The 18,092-nt window shown below is 40.0% G+C and overlaps 1 protein-coding gene across 2 annotated transcripts in view; it reads left to right on the forward strand.

Annotated features, from left to right (window-relative positions):
• Window positions 1-932: 932 nt before the first annotated feature.
• The window catches only part of large1 (LARGE xylosyl- and glucuronyltransferase 1), a 129,219-nt gene continuing 112,059 nt past the window's right edge, over window positions 933-18,092 (forward strand). Inside the window, exons 1-2 of one of the 2 annotated variants that reach the window (XM_071501550.1) lie at window positions 933-1,534; window positions 3,468-3,577. The gene's annotated coding sequence lies outside the window, so the exon portion shown is untranslated. The remainder of the gene's footprint in view (window positions 1,535-3,467; window positions 3,578-18,092) is intronic. The other variant, XM_071501549.1, reaches the window with a different exon arrangement.

Consider the following 18,092-nt stretch of genomic DNA (forward strand, 5'->3'; position numbering starts at 1 on the left):
TAAGAAACAGAATGTAAGAATGTAAGAACATAAGTGAACAAAGCTGGAGGTGGCTGACTGGGGAGTAAAAACCTACATGGTTCAAACTTCAGCCTTGGGTGATTTTGTCTGTATTCAGACTTAACTTAAAAGCTCAAAAATGTTGTTTTAAACTGGTGAACTATCTCCTCAAGGTACAGACAACATCAAGATGGAAAATAGTAATTAACAATTGACTGTCAAGTTCCTCTGAGCTGCTGTACAAATTATAAAGAGAGAAAATTGGTGTGTTCTCAGGGGGTGTCACACCCATCAACTGACACCTAACACCCCCAAAAAGTCAAAATGAAGTTTTTGGTTGGTCTCAAAAATTAAAGTAATTGTTTTGTATTTACCCATAGTAAATGCTGGTACATCTGTGAAGAGATTGCTGTACTATTCTTCCTTAGCCATCAAATTGTTTCAGACCAGTGCCTCTTCAGACCAAGTCTCAACCAGTTGGGCAAAGTGGCCAACTGCCTGGCTCAGTAGCCTCAGAGGCCCTAAAGGCTCCAGGTTCATTGTGTGGCACAGTCTGTGTAATTTGATTTACTGATTAGTCTAAAGTACAATGGAATGGCTTTGAGGTGACCTGTGCATTTGTACCCAATCTTTGGGCTCTGTCTTGTTAAGTGTCCCCATGTCAATTCCCATTTTTAATACCTACTAACATTTTAATTGATGTTATGCATATAGCCTAGTAAATATTATTGACTACATTTACATTTAATCAACCTATGACCAAACTTAGTTGGGGAGGCCAATGGGTCAACAGGGACCCTCGCTCTCTTTTAGTCCCAGAGCAACCTATAGGGTCTCCAGTCCATCAATCTTGTGGTCCAGTCCACACTCCAGTCCGTTATGATCCGCTCCCTTTTATCCTCCGTCCCCCTCTCTGAATGCAGCGCTGTGATTGGACGCTGGCTGCTTGTCAGGAAGAAAGAGCTGCTGTGTTGAGGCCGAAAACTCAGACACAACCAGGACCTGCACGGCGGTGGAATACTTTCGCGGGGCGATATATACTTCACTGGACACTCGCAATACATTTTTAAGCAGCTGACCATCACGGACCGAGTCTGCGTGCTTCTGTTGTCGAGGCCGCCGCGGTTCTGTTTCTCCCCCTCGGACTGTGAGTCGCTGCCTGCTGGTCGCAGTGATCCAGACCCGCTGCTATTAATGAGACTGAGAGGAGACTGAAGCTGCTGTGTCGCGACACAGCCACAAACCTGCCTGAGATTTAAGTCTTTATCCCGCCCAGAGGAAACATAACGTCTCATCTGTTATTGCTGGTAGCTGGAGCTAACTGCTGGTGCTGCTGGACCGATAAACAACCCGATAAGGCTCCAACTACATGGAACAAGTCAGTGGTGGACCTCCGACTCATTTTGCGCAAGAACTGTTATGACTGACCCGAAGACACTATTCTCCATTTGAAACAGCACCGTGGGCTGTATTGCTGTGGATTTATTCGATTAAGGCATCATAAAAGCAGCGATTTGAAGCCTATCTGCATCAGGTGAGTGGAATCCGCAGTTACTCACGTCTGACTAGCACGGCGACCTTACCTCACCAGTCCCGTTGTAGCTGCTTTAAACCGCTTGTCCCCGCGATATTTTTGGCACGACTTGTGTGGTTTTCACATATCATAACCTTAAAAAGTCCTTGCGCTTAAATCTCCATTACGGCTCAATACGAGTGTGTGTTGATTCAGATCGCAGGCAGTGACACAGATGATTTAGGCTTTACCATTCAACGTTACAGAAACCAGAGAAAAACGGTCTTTTAATCCTCCCAAACAACACTACTGGGGGGGGGGGGGGGATTACAGCATATGGGTTCGTTCGGTCAACCCTGTTTACCAGCTGACAATTCTGACTCTTCATCTTCTAGAAATGTGGACAAGCAGCCCATAAATGTTTTCGTATCGTCTCACAAGTATGCTCATTTTTGTCCCTTCCCACGTACACGGTAGCTCTGTCAGCATGCGGACCAACAGTCATACACAACACGGGTGCGAGCTGGTGACAACAGTTGTCCACGGCAACGCTTCCTCACTGTGACAGCGAGAATTCTACTTTGAAGTAATTATTGGCATCGACTAAGGATGCCGTTGTCAGACTAAGACATTTTTATTTTCTACTGTTTTTTTTACCACGACTTCAGCATATCATTATATCGCCTAGTAGCCACTTACACGCGAAACATCCAAACATTAAACAATAAACGACATTCATATGGAATTATATATAACGTACAAACAACTGCTGTTGAGTTCTGTTCTATAGCTAACAGTTTTCCTTGTGATCACAAATTGTTTTGCCTAAGCCAACCAAGGGTCAGTGGTAATATAACAACTTTTAAGTTTAGTAAGATTTTCTGTTGTTTTTCTATTTAATTAACTGATTCTGCATCTTATTGCTGTCCTGTGAAAAGCCTGTAGCTGTTATCTTTCTCAGACCATACACCCTGTCTGAAAAATTCAAAGCAGCAACATTTACCCTTAGTGGGTTTAACTAAGTTATAGGGTAATGGTTGCTTTCATCTGATAAAAGGACCAACATTACACATAGGTCAGCAAGTACTGTGATTATTTATTCATTTAAACTTTTAGTGTCCTAACTGCAATATCCAAGAGTAGAGTTGCTCCCAATGATTTTTATTATTGATATTATTTTATTGTTGATAATATTTTGTCAGTGTTTTTGTCTGACAGCCAAAAAGATATTCAATTTATAGTAATGTATCAGAGAAATCAGTAAATTCTCACATATGAGAAACTGAAACCAGTGAAGGAATCATATCTGTTTTTTCTTGAAAAAGGACTTAAATGGTTGATTTTATGTCGTCTGACTAGTTGATTAATTGGCTGCACCAGTCAGTTAATAACCACATAAAACAGAGAAAAGCTGAAAATTGTCATATTTGTGAAACTGTTACTAGGTAATATTTGTTAATTCTTGTTTAATGGATTTAAAGTAAATATTTAATTTTAGCACTACCACTGGCACCAAACCATTTAAACTAGGAAGAAACGTCTAAATACCCATTACTTGAGTCAGATGAAATGTCATGAATACCAAGAAACATAGTTTTGATGACATTAGATTTTTGAGATATTGCTATTATTCTGAACAGCTTTAATGAGCGTAACATGTAGGAGCACTGTGTCAACATCGCCCTTATCCTTCAACTTAAGTTTGGAGGTTGATGGTTTTCTCCAGACAGTCACAATGTATTTCAAGCAAATAAACCAGGTTTTGAACTTGCTTTATTTTACCTTGACTCTAAAAGTATCTTAGTCCATAATATGTTTACCTGTAATGAAAAGATGACAAGTAAGTTCACATCACCGTTTAGACACATAATCTTTAGACAATCAGTTGACAATCAATATATACATCTGTCCCATGATCATTATTATGTCTGTTTGTCTTCATTAATGAGCACAGAGGCTGACTCTTCAGAGGATGTATGGTGGATCAGCAAACGAGCCTGTTATGTCCACTGCTTCATTGATTTCCCCGTTCAGGCCCCGCAGCATTAAAGAGCCACATTTCAGGTGATGTACTCATCACAATGTAATCACTAGAGATATTCTGGAAGTTAATGCCCCTCCACTGGAGATAAGCTCAGACTCTGAAACTACTGCTTTATGAGTGATGAAGATGATAAAGGAAATCAGAATAAATTTTATTGATCTGTGCGGGATAATCCAGGTTTCACACTATGCACTGCTGACTATGAATGTAGTCATGTTGGATCATGTCTTTGGACTTGTCTCTTCACTAAACTAGGGAGAACAACAATCACTGTAATAACATACAATGTCATCAGTGATACTCCTCCCAGACAGCGTATGTTGTCCTTCATACAGTATTCTGATCCAGTGCTACTACACTGGAGATGATAAACAATTCATAAACAGTCATTTACTTAAACCAAATGTCTGCTAAACATCACAATGTCAATTACTATTGGGTTCTGATTTTTATTCCAAACTAAAACTTAACGTCTGTCTGATGTTCGCGTCCAACGTCTTTCTGGTGTTACATTGACATCCAGTGCCAGGTGCGTTTGTTCCATATCATGCCCAGAACTGTACTGTTTGATCTGTCACAGAGAGACAAATCTGACTTCAGCAGCTGATTCTCATTTTTTGGTTCATCAGTTTATAGCAGTCTGATTTTAACTCATTGACTTATTTTAGTTATAGTGTTGTGCACTTGAACTGACAAGCCTGCATTGGACACATCTAGCACCTTCCACTGTTATGTGTATGGCAAATACATTTCAAAGGAGAAAGTTTTGCGATTGCTACCTAGCCAACATTAATAGGGGGGGTCAGTGTGGCCGGGTCACTTTCTGATACCAAGTCGCTGTAGCATCCAGTCTGCCCTGAAGCGGTGGTGCTGCTTAGAGGCCATATTTTTACCTCTTGCATTGTAAATGCAGTGATGGCTGAAGCTCTTGATAAGACTGGTAGGTAAACAGCTGTTAATACTAACCTTCACTGTGTAGCAATAGCAAGATTTACAAATAACTTCTTCAAGCAAACTCATAAATTAAAAGAAAATTGATAAATAATTTGCAAATTGTGTTGCATTAACTCAAAGGACAGTAAATTATGTTTCAAATAAGTAAATTATGACATGTTTAATTATGATACAGAGTAAGAGCTGAAACAATGAGTCAGTCTATAGAAAAGTAATTGGTTATGGCACAATATGACTGCAGGAGCAGTTCTGGGGGATACTGGGAATACATCAAGTAGAGTGCAGTGAATGCAGGTACTATAAGGACCTGTGCACACACTCAGCAGTTTGGATCATGAGTTAACGAAGTGTAACGGAGACAAGACTCACCTATTATCATAAAAAATGTCTGCACTTTCAATTCAGAGAATTGAAAAGTTTCCCTTTCACCACTGTCTTTGAGTCTGTGATTCTGGGATAATATATCTTTTGCTCTTCATATCATACCACCAAGTGAAAAGTTAAATGAAATGGGTCAGAAATGCAAATTATGTTCACAAGTTTGTCTTAGTCATGAAAATTGGGACATTTTAATTCAAATAGTTCTTCAGATGTTGCTCAGTTGTGGTTCTGGAACAGAAATCCCTTCGTTGTGTGGTGGAGGACATGTCATTTTGAGCGGAATTGATAAGTTTATCAGTGGTGGAGTGTTGTCCCAGTCCTCTGCAATGGTTGTGTGAAAGTCTCGGATATGGGAGTTCGCAGGTACGCTCTACTGCATGCTCTGGTTCAGAAAACTCTAAAAAGATTTTAGAGATGGAACATAGGGAAGAACTCGACATTGAGTAGTCTCCCAAAATCTGTGTGTTTCATCTAGCAAAGGTTTGAGCTAAAAAAAAGGTTTGTTGCTCTTTAAATAAATGTATACACACACTTTCACCCTGTCTCATTTACTTGTCCATCCAAACTACAGAGAAAACAACAAAAATGTGACCTGTTTTTTAATGCCCAGTTGTTTGATATGTTTTGCTTGATTTTGGGGTGAGAGCCGACAAAACAATATGGGTGGATGTCAAGAGACTGGTAGGCAGCATCATACAAGCATAGTAATTCATTAGTTAGCTGGTTAGTATGTGCTTAACTTACATTTAGTCTATAATTGCTGCCTTTGATTGAATCTTTTTAGCTTCCTAAATTGTGTTTGTGTGATGTTGTAAAGAGTGTATGTTTGTCAGAGGAAAGCCTGTGAATGGTGCGATTGTTGTGCAGTGCAGTGTGACCATTCACTACCTTTAAGAGATGCTGCTGAAATAACCTCTGACATTGAGACTGAATGGAATGGCTCTTTTCTTTCCATCCTCATTCTGCGGTTGGTAGTCATATGGTTGTAATTCAGAGGCTGGTTACCAGCCAGGATTCATGGCTGCTTACCACCAACATGATTCTGGCTCACGCAAGAGCAAAACTGCCGGGAGCTGAGGTTTGTGTGTAGAGACACTCAGCTTAAGCCCTATGGCAGGAGTCAGCAAGTAACCCATTACATGGCGGCCGGAACATAATTAAAGCCTATTTTTAACAAACTGATTGATAAAAATGCAACTTAAATTTACTTTATTGTGTGGCCACAGTCACATATATATGTTTGACTGATTCATTGGTCTATCAAGCATTGGAACTTCCTTTCAGAACTTTTTCATAATGAAAGCTAAAAGTTACTTTGAACTATAGAATTGCGGAAAAAAAACAAAGAGAAAATTGCTGAAGAGGAAGTGCTTCTGTGGGTAACTGCTATGATGGAGACCTATTGTAGAACCAGGTGCTGTGCGCTGCTCCTGATGTGACAAGGTTGTGTCTGTCATTCACCCTCAAGATGGATTATAGTATAATAAGCCTCTTCAGGTGGGAGGAGATTCTCTATTTTGAGCTACATTAGCTACATCCTAATGTGAGACTGTCAGTTCAATATTGTACGATTTAAAAAAAATCTGATTATCAGGGGCCAGATATTATCGCTGGCGAGCCAGTTTTGGCCCGTGAGCTGCCAGTAGCTGACCACTGCCCTATGGTCTAAGTTTATGATAATGTGCATTTATAGAGATACACATGGTGAAGGTTTCCCAATTAAAATATTTATTTTTAAATGACAAAGGCCCTTTTGCTAATACATATTTACAGTACAGAGTCCCTTTGATATTAATTATCTAACATTAGTTTCCTTCAGCTTCCGCCTGCTGTATCATTTCATTTAATAGGCAGTGTACTGTACAAGCCTACTCTCCTCCAGCTGTCACTAACCACTGTTGCTGCTAAATTACAGGATCATTTTCCTCTCCAATGTGATGCCATGAATGAGACGTAAGCAAGAAGTGACAATGCTGCTGCAATTTTATATGTCAGACTCATGCAGGCGCCTTTACAGAAAGGTCAAGACAGCAGTCTTCCTAGGTCAGACCTGCAATGTGTCTGATTTGAATGTTGTTACATTCATAAAAAAATCAAAGCTTCATAAGGTTAAATACACATAGTTATTAAATGCACATCTTTGAACAGTGTGTCATCGTGTGTTTCTGTGTGTGTAGACTACTACTGCTGCTCTGCTTATGTGCTGCTCATGTTACGCCTTTGGCATAGACATGGTAGAAGGGAATTGTTTAGTATTGTTGTTGATTATCAATTATCATCTGTTATGCACAAAGAAAATATAACCAGGAAACACTTTGAATGAGCCACTTTTAAATTGCGAGATTTTTGTCCTATCAGTTCATAAAAACTTTTCCCTTCAAAAATAATCTTTAATCTGAAAATAAGACCAGCTGTCTCTCATACCATACTTTATTTATTCATGCAATTTCTGTGAGTTGAATTATTAATATCCAAGTTATCTTGGCTTAACAACCACTGCTGTCAGCTTCTCCTGGTTTGGCTTCCTTCAGTGTCAGTACAGTATTTCCTGAGGATCAAGAGGTTTGGCGTGGGGGCAATGTGACAGGGGGTTGTTGGTGGGCAGCGCACGGGTGTTATCACCTGGGTTTGCACTATGTGACAGGTGGGGGGGACTTCCTATATTTGAAGGGCTTATTCTCATCTTTCGCTCTTTCTTCGGCTCTCTCCTCTCCTGCTCCACTTTCCTCTCCTTGCCTCCTTTCTTCTCTCTCCCCATCTATCCCTCCCTGAGCCCCATCCATCCCTAATCCGTGTTCCCTCTCTGTCTGTGGAGGTAAACAAATGCTTTATAATTATATGAACAGTTACATCTGGTCCAACGATTTATTAATTTCTGATTGGATAAGTGATTTTCATAATGTTACATTTGACATTTTTTGCATGAGGAAAGGCAAATGGAGCAGGGGCAACTTTCAAAAATGTGAAGACAGGTGAGTGTAAAAATTTATGTGCACAAATAGCCTCTCTTCGCACCTCGGACATCCTCTACCATCTTCACTTTAACTTGTGTTAAATGTAGGGTAGTTATTTTTAGTGACAGTTACAACTAAAAAGTGTTGCTAAATTAAGTCCTCAACAGTCTGTCTCCAGTGCTTCACTCAACATGTAACAACAGCCGTGTATGTAATGTGACCCAGTCTCACTGGTGAGTTTGTTGTGCGAAGTGAGTCTGTCCTGGGGGGTGAGAGAAGTAGCCTGCCAGTGTGTTGCCGCAGTGAAGTCTGTGCCAATAGTTATGGTTAGCCAACTATTGTGTGTAGCTAACTAAGTATAGTAGGCTCGCTACTGAAAGGTAGTTACTGAAAGGAAAGAGAGTTAAGCTAACCCAGCTTTTTCAGAGAGCGCCCTTCACTAATGCCTGCTCTGTTTACCTTACTTACCTCATCTGTTCTTCTTTTCCTCTGAAAATACCTAAGCTCATTTTTATTGGAGCTTTAGCTAATATGAACATCTGCTAAATATCCCTATATCACTCATTTCAGTAGTACCTGCATGAGGGGCGGTGTCAAATCTCCAAGTGGTAAGATTTTTTATCTTAATTTTTATTTATCTATTTATTTTTTGCCATAGGGGCAAAGATTTTGGTGGGATGCCACGCAGAAATGATACCAGCGGAAACACTGCAGTGGTTCAGGAGGTTTTTTACCTGGAGCTGAATTATCTACAGAGGTCTCCTCCTCTCCAAAAGAATTCGACCAGCTGATGATGGTCATTAAAAGCACTGAAAGCAGTTTCAAATTTTACGTCAGTGTTTCGCCGACACTGTACAGTGGACACAGGACGTCAGGGAAGGGTTGGGAGCTGAGACTGCTCCTGGCAGCTGAATTATCCACAGTGCCACAGAGGTGTCCTCCTCTCCATAACAAAGGGACCAGGGGATTAAAAGAAACAACAAATAAAGCAGTTTCACTGTAGGAATCTTTGATTCACTGACGCTCCTCTGTGGATGCAGGGCTCTCTAAGATGAACAACTAATTGGTTTATTTTTTAAGAAAATAAAACATTTTTATTGCTTAAATTGCCACAATATTATCTGTCAAAACTAAACCCAGTTCAATCTTTTTCTCCTGCGTCTTTGTGAATGCTCTGAGTTCATGTGATGACATTGCTTCAAACAGCTGTAACAGAACTCAGTCTCCTTTTTTAGCAGGTTTACTCGCATTAAAAAAAGAAAAACACTTCTACCCTCTACCTTTGGTGTAAAGGGGTGTGAGAAGGCTGAAAAATCTCAACAGCAGCGCTGTCACTGTCTTTCCCCATATTTTGACTAACGCAAAACAAACCCATGTTTCTTGCTCCACATGTGTCTGGGATACAGTTATTGGTTCATGCTACAGTACCTAACGTGAGTTAAATTAACAAAGGCAATCGGCCACGTTGGTAGTGATAATTAAAATTTAAATGGTAATATTAAACATCTGGCATTTTTACTGTGATTGAGCGTGAAACCAGTAAACTTTAATCTCTAAAAGTGACCCCTGAGATGTCATATGGATTCAATGAAGCTTGAAAGAATTTTCCTTGATGACTTTATTCATCAAGTTTCTCGAGGAATTGTGTCAACTCTTTCAGTTTCCCCATTCTTGGTCCCTGGTACGTGCATGTGTGACCAGTCACACTCTCATTGGTGATGTGTGCTACAGGATGAAATGTACACAGTGTTAAAAAATGAATTGAAAAGCTGTTTTTTCACTATGGATTTAGTTTGGTGCTATAAGCTTTACAGACTAGATAGCGCCGCAGAGTTTGCACACCTCTTTTTAAGAGTGGTTATAGCACATTATTGGCCTAATATTTTGGAAAACCAACTGACTAACAGATAATTCTAACAGTTTTAGGTCCACAATGCTTTGAATTTGCCACATTGTACACTGAGTGGTAGAACACTGTCACTCTGGTTCCCCAAAAGTATTGTTTCTGTGTAGTGTCAGAGTACTGAGGTGGTAACTTGCTCACTCTGCCACTGAACTGTCACTAAACCTCAATATTTCTCTATCACAACTATTCAGGGGCTTACTGATCACCATCTACTAATTGCAGATGTAACTGGCTGTTTATTATTTCCCACTGACTGTTTTGATTCATTATCATTCTCTAAACATTACATTTTGAGTGTTCTGTGTTGTGCTTTTTTTCAATTTCTCTGTGTAATTATGATTATTATTATGTGATATTAGATGAAAGCCATAACACCACTGCCACTCCAAGCTGCAATTGACATTGTCTAAATGTGGCTGCTGGTTGTTAAGAGCTCCTGGTTGTCAGACACATTATCATCTGCTTATATCACTGTAGATATGCTGAGCATTACCTCTGTGTACCTGACAGAGGTCATGTAAACAGATCCAGTCCAGTGAGTAGTTCTTTTCCTCCTATTAATGTCGCATAGCAACATGTGATATGTAAAACATCTCCTTTTTATCTGAGAAGTCTTCCATAGAGCCTCTGTTACTTTGGCATCAAGATTGTCACTGCCAAGGGCTTGTGCTATTGATTTTTACAGAGGAGGCTAGATATTGACCCACTGTGATCCACTACTCCCAGCTGACACGCAGTTTTAGACTTCTATAGTTCTGCCTGTTTCTGATTGGCTTAAATAGTGGAACAAGCCTTTCTGCTTCTGTGTTACTAACAGAGTGGTTCATCTTCCCTTTCTTTTTAGTTCAAGTATTTGTTTTTTAAAGCACAAATACCTTTTTAGGCTTGGCAGGGTGACTGATTTGGATTACTAAAATGTACGATAGCTATAGTTAGTCCAGGATATGTAATGTAATGTCAGTTGCAGTATGGAAAAGACAGCCAGGACCTTCTTCTAGTAAATGTAATATTAAAGCTTCTGTAAATGATCATCACGGCCACTAAATGTTGCAGTAGAGCAACATCTCAGCAGCATCTCTGACTAAAACAAACTCTTCGTCAGCCATACCTCAGGCTTCTGTTCAGCCACCCCCACACCCTCCCTCCCTCCTCCCTTGAGGTTCTCAGTCAGCATGGTTTCATGGAGCTGAGTGAAAGTGTCACTAAACACTCAAGTAGCTCAACTGAATAAAGTAACTCTGTAGACATGAGAGGCAACAAAAAACAATCAAACCACAACCATTAGCCCACGTTAGCATTGCTGTGATACACTCCACAGTAATGGGGACAAAAATTGATACAGCAGGGGCAGCCCGATGGCGGAGTGGTTAGGGCGCATACCACATGAGCGGATGCTCTTAGCAGGCGAGTGCCGGTTCAACTCCCGACCGGCCTGACTCTTTCCTGCGTGTCATTCCCCCCCTCTCTCTGCCCCCTTGCTGTCACTCTCTACTGTCCTGTCAATTAAGGCAAAAAATGCCCAAAAAAACAAATAAAATTGATACAGCATATTATCGCAATATTTTGTGTCTAAATATTGTATCGATACAGGGACACCAAATATTGATATCTTATTATATAAATTGCAAATACAAATTGAGGTCAGCAGAAGTCAGAGGTGACGGTCAACTTATGGGAGGAAGTTGGTAAAACAAAGATGGAGGCATCAGAGAAAGAAATCAGAAAGGTGCCAAGGTGACAAATGAGATGGATATGACAAATGGGATTTGCAAGGAGTGTTGTATGAAAATAAAATACTCTGGGAATACTACGAACACGAGGGCTCATCTCACGCGCCACCATCCTGAGATAACGTTAGCTGAGGATGGGAAACAACAACATTAAATCAGCTCCACCAAAAAACCAGTCAACACTGGACACACTTAGCATTACAAAGCTACCGCCCAATTCAGAGAGAAAAGAAAATACCACCATCCATGACCTACTTCATGTGCAAAGACCTGCGTCCAAATAGTGTTACAGAAAACGAGGGCTTTTGTTACATGCTCAAGACACTGGGACCCAGCTTCATGACACCGTCGCAACGTTTTTTCACAGACACAGCCGTACACAGTCTCTATGAGAAGTGAAGCTTAAGTTGAGGAAAGTTTGAGTACAGCAGAAAGGGATGCACTGTTGATTCAGAGCATGTTGATCAGCTCCTCTTTCTGAGCAAGAATGCTGACATTCCTTCACTATCCAAATGTCTTTAACTTTCTTAGGCCAGCAACAAACAGGAGGGCATTTTATTTACTTTAATTTAAGAGTGAATACTTTATTTTATTTCAATTTAACAGTAATTTACTTCAAATTCTCCAGTTACTTAAGGGGCTGCATAACTTTAGTTGTACAAGCTGCACTGTTCAGAATACCTGTAATAGTACAGTAGTCCACACATGCTTGCATTCAGTTAAGTTGGACTAGACTGTAATACAAACAGTTCAGTTTGTCAGTTGCATGCAACGTTTATGACAGGCTTTAATGACGGTGTTGGTCAGTCTGTCTGCTTGACAATCCCATTTTGCAGCATAAAAATGACTGAAATGGGAGGAACAGACTGAGAACTACACTCACCGGCCACTTTATTAGGTACACCTTGCTAGTACTGGGTTGGACCCCTTTTGTCTTAAGAACTGCCTTAATTCTTCGTGGCATAGATTCAACAAGGTTCCCCAGAGATTTTGGTCCATAAAAACATGATAGCATCACGCAGTTGTTGCATGATGTGAATCTGCCATGTGCTTGGCTGATAAGATATTTGCGTTAATGAGCAGTTGAACAGGTGTACCTAATAAAGTGGCTGGTGAGTGTAGGGTGACAAGGTTTACCTTTGGGGACATAATTTGCAGTTGAAAAAAGGAGATATATTTCAATATATGTTATTGCAATACTCAGCATATCACAAAATGTTTAAAATCACAATAACATTGTATTGTGAATTAAGTGTTGTGATAATATTGTATCGTTGGGTCTCTGGGGATTCCCACCTCCAGAATTCAGTCTTAGATTTATCTGCGGTTGCTCAAACAAACTTTCTGGATGTTTTGACAGTCCAATGGCCAACTATTTACTGCCATATTAATGTGTAAAATCTCGTTTACAGAACCTTTAAATAAACTAATTCGTATGCAATGACACAAACAACATAAAGACAAACATGTTTCTAACTGTTCTGAAGTTTATGAAATTTTGTGGTTCAGGATTGGCTTTGCTTTATCTTCAAATGTTATTATGAATTTTTTTTTCTATTTTCTTTTCTCTGTGTGACAATTTCAAACTCCTCCTTCCATATGTGTCATGTGATAAACAATGCTCAGTCGGAGGAACGAATGAGAGCATTTAGTGAAGTTAATGAGTTGCATTTGCATGAACAGCTAATGGTCAGTGATGGTTGGATGAAATGAAGCCAGAAATGGGGCTTTAGGTATGTAGTTGAGAATGGGTACATTGAAACAAGGTTTTAAAGACAGTTATGGGCCAGATTGGGGTCTCTGTTTGATGCACATGCACAACTATAAGGCAAATGTTTAGGAATAGGGGCTTCTGACATGAAGTCTTTTGTGATTTTTGTGTGTGACTGAAGTCCAAGTCTCTAGTCTAAACCTCTGAGGACCTGCTGTCTGTTGGATTTTGTATCCAGGATGTGAAGACGAGGCCTTATTAGAAACAAAATAAATAATTTATGTTTTTCAAAGGTCATTGTATTGGAGGTCATAGCAGAGGACTCAGAGGCAAAGAAATTAAAATCTCACCACACAAAAGCCAAACTATCTGCTTGATTAAAGAGCAGCAACTCTTGTTAGTACAAACCAGGAAGTTCTGGTACATGCAGAGAGAACAAAGAAACTAACAGGATGTATCTGCCTTGATAGTACAGGTTCTCTTCAAGCTTTCTGAGAGACGCATCTGTGTTTGCTTATGTTGCTTTGTGGCTATCAGACAGTCCACCCTTGCATTTAAATAACCAACGTCATTGCTGAACACTATCACAGAGCTAGATGGGATGAGATACAACATCCTAAAATACTTTCTTCCAAAATGCTTAGAATTCATTAAAAACCAAATCTATACAGTACAGCACTGACACATTGATATAACAGTTGTAGCCTTCTAAATGCGACACTATATTTTTCACAGACTAATTGGTTCAAATACTGGAGATTCTTGTTCAAAAGTACAAAGTTAATGAGCTTTAATTATTGATATGATGTGACTGAAAGTTTAACTGGAAGATTACATTTCCTGAAACGAGGAAGACATATCTCATACTTCCTGGAATTGTGAGAAGTACAATCCAATTTTGTTTGGTCATCAACCTAACCCTAACTTGCAGAATTAACATTAATTATTAGCAGCTAATTTTACTTGCTGCTGCCAGCTGGTAGGACCCCGGGTCACTCACACCTGTGCACCCAAATAGTTTTTCACATTGACACACACCAGTTTCCATTCCCATAAGCACCCATTGCTGACTATAGAACACATCATTCATAAAGGAGCAGCACCAGCTGGCTAAAGTGGATAAAACACAGCAGTCAAGTACAGCAAGGATTGACATGTGATTGGCTTTATTGTAGCTGATACTAATGTCCTGTGCGTTCTGCTCTGAAGCTGTGTCCTGTGGAGCCCCAGCTGCCCCTCCTCTCAGTGATAAAGTTTGGGGTTGAAATGTTGTGACTGCAGGATGAGACTAAGATTGTAGAAATTAAACAGTTACGTTTCACAGACTGGATTTAATGTAGTAAGTCTGTTGGTTGAGAATGACACAGATAGTCCTCATTCTCCATGGGGAAGATACTAACGACCCCATTTCTGTTTTTAGTCCCATACCCTACTTTACTCCATATGGTATGTGTTCGTAGGTGGGTCAGGGGGTGCAGTACTAGGACAATACCACATACAGAACATGACTAATGACTGAAATTTGATTTCAATCTTGTTGTTGTTATTGAGGTCCTTGCCAGTGAGTGAGACTGGTTCATAGAAATATCTTTGTTGCACATCAGCCATAATAATCATCAATAATGATGATTAATTTGTGTCTAAATTATTGAATTACTGCTTACTGGAGAGTAAACTATTGAGTGTTTATTATGTAGGAATTATGTATTTTGGACATAGCCTGGATTGGGTTTTTTTTTGGTTGATTTTTTTCTGACCTTTAACTATTCTGACTCTGACTCAACGAACTGACCAACAATATTAAAGGTTGGAGTTGTAACTAGCTAATGGTGCTACTTTGCATTTGACAACAGCAAAGAACTTGCAGCCAGAGATAGGAGGAAAAAAAGTCACCCTGAAGATGAATGTTTCAGTAGGATATGTTGTTTTTCTTTTGCCTAGCCTCCAGCTCGGAGTTGGCATGATTAATTGCATCATCTGGGCCACTAAAGGTCTGTGTCCCTCCCAGCTAAACACTAGTTCATCTTCAAGCTGTTGTATGAATGTGTAGTGCTGCTTCATATGAAAAGAAGCTGAAATGCCAAGTGTAGCTGGGAGATGTTGTCTGCTGCTGAGTGATAACCAACCACTCAACTCAGAGAATTGTCTGTCACAACTGTGAGTGAGGTTTACGCTGGTGCAGCAATTAAAGGGAAACATTTTCTGAGATTTAAGGGAGATGGAGGATACACTGAGTGGCCACAAACTTTCTTTTTGATCGCACTGTTTGGGAATAGATTGTAGGTCTCCATGGTAGCAGAGGCTTTGCATGTCTCAAATCGGTGGAGAAGAACCCGTAGTCCAGTTTCAGAGATTCGTTTAACAGTGCCATGCAACGGAAAAAACAAAGTCTCACATCAGAGAAACAGGAACCAGCAAATTTTCCCAACAAGCACATAGAGCTGATCTTTTTGATAACCACATGAATTTATAGCGTGGAGCTTTGTATGTGTTCCAGAATAGGCCAAGCGGGACCATCACTTTGTGTGATGATCTTCTGGGAGGGCCTTCTCTCCTGCGGGTGTGTATGTGTCTGCTTGTCTTTCTCACGGTCTGTTTAGACAATCAGACAATCAGATTTATTTCCTTATTAATTGAAGGGGCAGGAACGCCATGCTAGTCCACTTAAACTCCTGCTGGCAGCTCTCTTCAATAGAAAGTAGCTAAGGTTTGTCCAGAAAGCTGCTAGATTTGTTGCTATTTTGAAAAAAAAAAAATGTAATAAGTCAATCACTCTACTCTCACTGACTCAGCCAGTAACAGATGTTTGAGTTTATGGCCCTGCCGTTATGGTCCAGCCACAAAATTAGTCAAAATGATTAAGCAATCATCAAAATGATGATCGATTAGTCATGACTACTTGGTTAATTGACTCATTGTTGCAGCTCTGGTATAGAGCTGTTGGAGCTGGTCCCATGGGCTGCTGCCAGCTGTGCTCTGAGCTCAGCATTGGTTTCAGTTTATTTAGGTTAACAAATAGACACAGGCAGAAACTAAACAGAAACTAAATTACTTTAGGGATGTGGGTTATCATTTATCATCCTTCATGGTTTTCAACTAAAAGAGATAATATCTGTTGCACGCTGACTTTCTTGCATTTCTTCCCCCTCTTCTTTTTCTGCTCTTGGCATCTGACCTGTGACAGGCTCATATTAGATAAGACCTGCCCTCTTGACATTTTGCAAACAAACAATTGGACAATGACAACCAGTGACTGGGACAACAGTGAGATGGAAAGTGAGGGTGTGAGGTTGATGTGGTAAATGAGCATGTAACCGTGTCTCACCACAGACCTGCTGGTAAGGTTTGCTTTTTTATAACCGTACGCACAGTCTTTCCTGGCCCATCATAGTAAGTTATCTATCCTTACCAACACACACACACACACACACACACACACACACACACACACACACACACACACACACACACACACACACACTGTGATTAAAAAGAGCAGAGGAGATGAAGAAACGGACAGAATGTGCCACTTAGTTTGGTTCCTTTGCCAGCTTGGTTTCTGTGTCGTAAATAGAACTTTTAGCACAAACTGGGGAGAAAGAGAACTGCAAGCCAAAAACAGCTGTTTCTATGCCCCTCCCCCTGCTGATGTTGAGTGATTTATTGTGAATGTTCTGATTATTACATGAAAATAATTAATACTTTGTTTGTGATGACCATTTTTGATTACCATTTTGCTAGTTTCAACATAGCCAAAAAAAAAAAAGTTTGAACATAGCTATAAAAATGTATTTGTCATCCTACTGTGGCTGTGTTCACAAGTTCAAGATGAAGAAATAGGAAAATAAAAGCAATACAGTGATTAAAAAGCAGTAAAATAAAATGGTGTAAGTATTGAGACAGACAAACCAAAAGCCTGTCTGAAAAAAAATGGAGAGCGTTCCATAGTTTGGGTGACACGGCTTGAAAAGCACGCAAACCTTGGGTCTTACAGCAGGTTCAAGGAGCGGCCAGTCATTTTTGTTCAGTTGACCTAAGAGCCCAATTGGTTGTAGAAGGGAGGAGGAGGGCAGCAATATGTATTGGGTGTTTGTCCATGCAAGGCTCTAAAGGTGAGCACCAGTATTTTAAAATGGATGCTGAATTTGATTGGGAGCCAGTGGAGGCAGGATAAATGTGTGATGTGTAGTCTCTTATGTCGGTGAAAAGCCGAGCAGCTCAGACATTTAGAGAAGGTTCAAAGCTGTTTGATACATACTGGTAAAAACAGCTTTACAGTAATCTAAATCAGAAAACATGAATAATCATCTTCATCTCAACCTTAGTCACCACAGATCTTAATCTGGCAATGTTGTTCAAATGGAAAAAACATGAGCGTGTAAACTGGCTGACATGATTATCATGTGACAGGGACACCTAGATTTCTAAGGTTATGCTGAACATTACCACTCAACGACTTCATATGTTGCTTGATATTTTAAATTGCATTTTCAGGAGCAATTATAATTATATTAATTATAAGAGCTACTGTCTTATTTGTATTAAGCTCAAGGCAGTTGTCAATCATCCAAGTCTTTATGGCATCCAAACATTCTTTTAAAATGGACAATGACGAAATGATAAGAAATGCTGCTATAACGTCACATTACCAACTAAACCTAATATATGGCCAGGCCATGTATGGATGCTGTGGGCATAAAGGGCTATACCTCTTCCAACTCATTGTGCATCACCTCCATTATGGCAAATAAACTACTACAATAACAATAACTTAACAAAAAACACACTTAGCGGAGAGAGCAGGAGAGAGGAAGAGAGAGTGAGAAGTCCTTGGTAACTGCTATACTAAAGAAACTAGAAGATCTGACCAGCATGTAAACAACAGAATGCCAGCAATAG

Source organism: Trachinotus anak, unplaced genomic scaffold (genome assembly GCF_046630095.1).
Source record: "Trachinotus anak isolate AG129_WGS33_773 ecotype Australia unplaced genomic scaffold, CSIRO_AGI_Tana_v1 ptg000018l, whole genome shotgun sequence".
NCBI classification, from domain to species: Eukaryota; Metazoa; Chordata; class Actinopteri; order Carangiformes; family Carangidae; genus Trachinotus; species Trachinotus anak.